The 6,894-nt window shown below is 41.7% G+C and overlaps 1 pseudogene; it reads left to right on the top strand.

The window, feature by feature from the left end:
- LOC102874998 overlaps positions 1 to 5,513 on the top strand; it is a 28,211-nt pseudogene extending 22,698 nt beyond the window's left edge.
- Positions 5,514 to 6,894: the final 1,381 nt, after the last annotated feature.

The raw sequence follows: 6,894 nt of genomic DNA, 5'->3' as shown, positions 1-6,894 counted from the left end.
TCAAAATGCTCCATGCCAGTCCATCTCATCTCTCCAATGCCTAATATGTCAATATTTATGCGTTCCATTTCTTTCTTAACCATTTCTAATCTTCCGAAATTCATGGTTCTCACAGTCCATGTTCCAATCACTAGGGTCTTCTTGTAACTGTTCCTCTTCCTTTGTATTTCCATACTTGCAAGTTCTACCTATGTTGCCCTTTCTGTTAGTCTATGTGCGTTTTGTTGTACGTAGGGTTTTCAGAGGCCTGCTATTTCAGACGTGGGTGGCCAATCCTTCTTCCTAGTCTGTCTTAATCTGAATGTTCATATTTAGAGGAGTATCTCACAGACAAGCAATTTGTGGAGCAGTGAAAGATAAATCCCTCATTGTGGAGTTAACCATTAGTTACAGTGTTGACCCTACCCTTAGCCCAGTGCCTTGACCCACTTATTTCCCACCTCTACACTCCACCAGGATACCCCTTCACATCTCACTAAAGAGGCTGGGATGTCAGGCCCAGACCAAGGTCAAGGATGAGAATGAAGGATTCAAAGAATAGGGATATGTCAACAAAGGGAGTGAATGGCCTTTGCCAACCTGGCTAAACCACAATGAAATGTCCCTCTCTTCCCATCCTAAAGGCTCTACTATAACAACCCTCCCCAAAATTTTTAAGGGTGACTTCTTTGTTCTCCATTTTGAGACCAAGGAACCTTGCCCAAGATCTCCCTTAATAAAGCTGTTTTAACCTTGTTTTTTTTTTTAATAAAAAAAGAAAAGAACACAAAGTATACTGTTTTGGGTGGAAAAATTAACAGCAACGTTAATATGGGTGGGGGGGGGACCAAACACTGAGATCAGATACAGTTAATCAGCATACACTTGATTGTTAACACAATTAGAAATGTCCAAAGAGTTTACACCCAGCTATCAAGTAAATCACAAGCACTTACCCACCAGGATCCAACCACACCAAGCTAAATGCTCCCTCAGAAGTAGGATCAGACCGACTTTTAAATATAATCTATGCCAGGAAATGTGGAGGATGCTGTCTGGCCAACGAATTGGAGGAACTCCCTATTTGTTCCCATTCCCAAGAAAGATGATCCAACTAAATGTGGAAATTATCAAGCAACATCAGCGATATCACATGCTAGCAAAATCCTGCTGAAGATCATTTAAAAATGGCTGGAACAGTACATAGATAGGGAATTTCCAGAACTTTAAGCAGGATTTAGAAGAGGCCATGACACCAGGGTTATCATTAATGATGTCAGATGGATCCTGACTGAAAGTAAAGAATACCAGAAGAATGTCTATCTGTGCTTTATTGACTATACAAAGACATTTGACTTTGTGGAACAGGACAAGTTGTGGCTGACATTGGAAGAATGGGAATCACAGAGCACTTGATTGTGCTCATGAGGAACCTATACCTGGAGCAGGAGGCTGTTTTGTGAATGGAGCAGGGGAACAACACATGGTTTGGAATTGGGAAGTGAGTGCATCAGGGATGTGCTTTGTCTCCTTACCTGTTCAATCTATATGCTGAGCAAATTATCTGAGATGCTGGACTCTATGAAAAGGAGTGTGGCATCAGGATTGGAGGGAGACTCATCAATAACCTGCATTATGCAGATGACACAACTTGCTTGCTGAAAGTGTGGAGGACTTGAAGCACTTGTCACAGAAGATCAAAGAATGCAGCCTTCAGTATGGATTGTGTGTCAATATCAAGAAAACAAAGATTCTTACCACTGGACTAATAGGCAGTGTCATGATGGATGGAGAGGAAATTGAAACTGAATATCTTATTGCCTGCCAAAGTAACTAATAAATTTATCTTGGAGGAAGTGCAATCAGAGTGCTCCTTTGAGTTAAAGATAGTGAAAATTCCTCTCACGTACTTGGACACCTTATAAGGAAGGGACAATCGCTAGGAAAAGACATGATGCTGAGAAAGATGTAGGGTAAGTAAAGTAGAGGATAACCCTTAAAGAAATGGATTTCACAGTGACTTGTGACTAAAACAATGCAGCATGTGGTAGATCATGAGGACGGTATAAGATAGGGCAAGATTCTGATCCATTCTTCATAGGATTTCTGAGTCGTGGTCTACTTTACACCACCAAATAACAATAACAACAACATGTTTGGCAAATTGACTCACAAATACTAAAATGACTGAAAGCACAAAAAGCAAAATAAAACAAAACTAATCTATTTAAACAAGCCAGGCTATTTATTTCAGATAAAAATACTGATCAACGCAAATCTTCATTTTGCAAATCTTAAAATATTAGGATTTTTAAATGAAAAATTCTCATTTCTTTTGTAAAGATCAAACACACGTATTGTTGTTAGGTGCCAGCAAGCTGGTTCTAATTCTCAGTAGCCCTATGTAAACAGAATGGGTCTCTACCCGCTCCTGTGCCATCCTGATAATCTCTACAGTGCTTAATTAAGCCCATTGTTGCAGCCCTTCTCTGACCCTCTACTTTTCCACGCATGCTATCTTTTTAACAAGGACTACCCTCTTCTGACAATACCTCCAAAATCTGGAGGAAGAAATCTCACCACTTTTAAAGTACATTCAGGCTGTACTTTTTTCAATACAGAATTATTTTTTAGATAGTTCATATGATATTCAATACTATTCACCAACACAATTCAGACGGCATAAATTTCTTCTTTGTTTTTCCCTATTCATTGTCTAATTTTATATGCATATTATGAGACTGGAAAATATATGGCTTGGGTCAGGTGTACTTTAATCTTTAAAATGACATCCTCATTTTGCAGCATCTTAAAGAGGTACTTTATTGTAGATTTACTCACTGTTGTTTGATTTCTTGACTGTTGTTTCCATCTCAGTGATAAAGTATTCGTACAAGGAAGATCAGTTAGTAAAACATTACTCAATTCTATATACTAACCATTAAAGCCAAAGATGAAGAAATTGAGGGTCTACCAACTTCTGTCGTCTGAAATTGATCTAAGATCCAATCAAAATTCATAGTAACTGGTAATTGGAATAAGAAAGTTAGAAAGAATGAAAGATTAATAGCTGGAAAATACAGCATTGGTGACAGAAATAAGGCTGGAGATAACATGATACAATTTTTTAAGTGAATCTTTTATTATTATTATTATTATTATTATTATTATTTTATTATTATGTGTGTGTGTGTGTGTGTGTGTGTGTGTGTGTGTGTGTACCGTCAAATCAGATCTGACTGGTACAGGAAGAGATTGTCCCTCCTTTCCTGGCAGAGCATCTGGTGGATTTGAACCGTGCGCCTCTGGGATTGCAGTGCAGCTTCTCGCCACTAGTCCACCAGAGCTCCCCGATACAATTTTTTTTTTTATGACCAACAACTTAACTGAAAATATTCCTCTAAAAAAATTCCATAAATAGCACTATGCATATGGACCTTGCAACTATAAAGATGGGCTATACAGAAATAAAATAAACTGCATTTGTAGAAAGAGATAGTAGAGAAACTCAACATCATCAGTCAGAATAAGACCATCGCATGAAAGTGGAACAACCATAAACAAATTTAAGTTGAAAATGAAAAGGTTTTAACATCCACAAAAGCCAAAATAGGGCCCTGAATATATCCCATTTGAGATTAGAAACCAGTTTAACTACAGATTTGGGGCATTGAACACTAATGACCAAACATCAGAGGAGTTATGGGATGACATTGTGGATCATACATGAAGAGGATCATCACTAAGAAAGCAAAGCATCATTAAAAAGAGAGGAAAGAAAGAAAGAAAGAAAGAGAGAGAGAGAGAGAGAGAGAGAGAGAGAGAGAGAGAAAGAAAGGAAAAAATAGATGTCAAAAGAGACTCTGAAACTTGTTCTTGAATATAGAGAAACTAACGCAATAAGAAGTCATGAAAAGTGCTCTCTTGGGCAGCACATATACTAAAATTAGAATGATACAAAGAAGATTAGCTTGGGCCCTGTGCAAGGATGACACACAAATTTGTGAAGCATTCCATAATTTTTTCCCCAGAAATATTCTTTTTGGAGGCAAGGATTCTGAAGCTTCGTCTGACATATTTTGAGCATGTTGCAAGGAGGGACAAGACCTTGGAGAGGGACATCATGCTTAGAAGGGTGGAGGGACAGCGCAAGAGAGGAAGACCCTCAATGAGATGGATTAATTCAGAGGGTAATGGGGGTAGGTGTGTTAGAGTTGATGTGGTGGGCTTAGGATAGAGCAGGGTTCAGAGTTGTATATAGGGATACTATGAGTCGCTTGCAGCACATAAAGACAATATTTTCTTAATCACGGATTTGTGTTTTCTTCAGAGATAGCAGTTTTTTAAATTGGCCTTTCCTTCTGGAACAGATTAAAGTAAGGCTGCCCTTTTGCGAAAGAGGAGGAGGAGGAGAAAGAGGAGGACCGGGAGGAGGAAGAAGAAGAAGAGTAGCTTGAGAAGACAAGTATTATCAGAAAATATGCAAGGAGTTGGAGTTAGAAAGTAGAAATGGAAGAACCATTTGGCATTTCTCTTTCAAGTTTCTCAAGGTCTGCTCTACTGTCCAGACGATTTCCTCTCTTAGTGGGTCTTGTGTCAGTGTCTTTTGGCCCAGTGCCATCTCTGGCAGAGATTGTGGAAAGAAACCCCCGGGTGGACCTGGGGGGCCGGTACTTCCCAGCTGGATGTGAGCCCTGCTCATGAACAACCATCTTTGTTCCTCACTGTGCCCCCTGGGGAGCACCACCTGCACCTGCTGCTATGCCACCTGCATCCCTTTCTGCAGTGCCAGTAGCTTGATTACAACGGCGACGTCTGCTTCATCCACCAGGCTGGAAACAGAACAAATGTAGCAGGACAAAGCTGCTAAATGTTGGAGTGAGGGAGGCTAAATGTTGGAGTGAGGAGGCCCTCCGTGATGAGGAATGTGACTGCCTATTTCTGCACTGTGTGGACCTCCTGCCAGAGAATGACCACAACCTCTATATTCGTGACTCCCGGGAACCCAGACATGTTGTTGTTGCCACGAACAAGTTTGTGTACTGCCTTCCATACCCCCAGTATTTTGGAAGAGTCTCTACACTCACTCCTGTCCAGTACCTGAAGATGAATGGCTTCTCAAATGAATGCTGGGGCTTAAGGTGGTGAAGATCACGACATCGCTACCAGGGTGCACCTGGCTGGGATGAAGATTTCTCCACCTCCCACATCTGTGGAGAACTACAGGAAGGTGAAACCCTGGGAAGATAAGGGCAAGGAAGAGAATCTTCACAGGTGTGAACTCCGGGTCCGAACCCAGAATTCCTGGGCACAAAATGAGATGAACTCCTGACAGACCAATTGCAGGCCCAGGAACTGGACTCTATACTAACATCAGAGCAGACATTGGGACTGACCCTCAGGACACAGGGCCCACACTGGTCCTCATTATCCACCTGGGTCCTCCCAGGCCTTCCTGTCAAGAGATACTGCAGAGCCGGCCCCAATCAAGGCCTGGCCCTCCACCTACTGCCAACCATTGCAGCACCCCGTGATTCACACTGACTTCTCCATCCTGCCTACCTTAATCATGAAACAATCAGAGGAGTGGTACTCTTCCCACCCACGGCCCCCCACTGCTCTCTGGACGGATGGTGGGGGCTGAACTCTCTAGCACTGTGCTGGTGGACAGGGGTCCTCTTCACTGCTGGACAGGAGCTGGGCTCCTCTAAGGCCTGGAGCTCCCTCTTCCTTAGTCAATGACCAAGTCTTCTGACTATGAATCTTTGATGTCATGATTTTGAGTCCACTTCTGCGGTAAGAGCAGGGTTGGATCCCAAACCCTTCCTCTTTCAAGGAGAGAAGAGTGATATGGTGTCTTCCAGGGTTTTCTGTGAATCTTTATTCTATTTACGGTTCTTGGCAAGCATGTTTGCTAAAGGACCTCTCTCTGGGCATTTTCTGTCAGTTCCGGAGTAGTTCTCTCTCCTGAACTCGGCTCAGGGCACTGGAATTTTGATATATTTTCTGAAAAAGGACTTTGCCTGGCCTCTGCTTCTGCAAGAAAAAGGGGGACAAAAAACCAAAACAAAAAAGTCTGAGCAAATGCATTTTCAGGTAGTCTATCATTATGTAACCAAAGTAGACTTTTATTTGCAGGACATTAGTTATGAATTTGTATTTAGATATTCCCAAGTGTAACTATGGAGTGTATGGACTATGGTTAGCATTCAGAACATACTTGGGCTGTGCAGAATTTCTTTTGGTTGTGGCTGCTCAGTTCATTTGGACTTGTTCTTTACCTACATCCCAAATGTCTTTTCCTCAGCACTAAGTTTAAAAAAAAAAAAAGGAGTTCTGGTGGCCCAATGGTAAGCAACTGCATTGCCAAGCCAAAGACATGCAGTTCTAATCTATCAGTTGCTTCACGGGAAAAAGATGAGAAATCCCCTTTCATGGGATTTACTGCCTCTGAAAACCCTCTGGGGGGGTCAGCTATAGATTGGTTCTGACTTGATAGTATATAACAAGAAGTAGAAAAGAACTTTTTCCTATCCTATGGACAGTGACCAGGGAGCTCTTTAGGCTTAATAGGTAGGGAGTTGTGCTACCAACACAAAGGCACTGAGTTCAGATCCACCAGCTGTTCTGAGAGAACAAAATGGGCAATCTTCTCTGGTATGATTGCAGTGTCTGAAAACCTGCTGAGGGGTGAGCTCCAAGTTGGTTCTAACTCGATGGCAATGAGTTGAAGAGGCTGAGATGATGAACAATGACAGCTTGATAGGCAATGGGTTCTAAATGGCTATATAAGGGTGTCCAGTCAGAATATTGGATAGTGATGCTTCCAAGTTACAACTGTATCCAGGAGTCTTCAATGTTTTTTTGCTGTTATGTGCAACTGAGTTGAGCATGATCCATATGGACAACAGATTT

The sequence above is a fragment of the Elephantulus edwardii genome, unplaced genomic scaffold (assembly GCF_000299155.1).
Source record: "Elephantulus edwardii isolate Elephantulus edwardi_28Jun2011 unplaced genomic scaffold, EleEdw1.0 scaffold00082, whole genome shotgun sequence".
NCBI lineage: Eukaryota > Metazoa > Chordata > Mammalia > Macroscelidea > Macroscelididae > Elephantulus > Elephantulus edwardii.
This window is presented reverse-complemented; position numbering and strand designations above follow the sequence as displayed.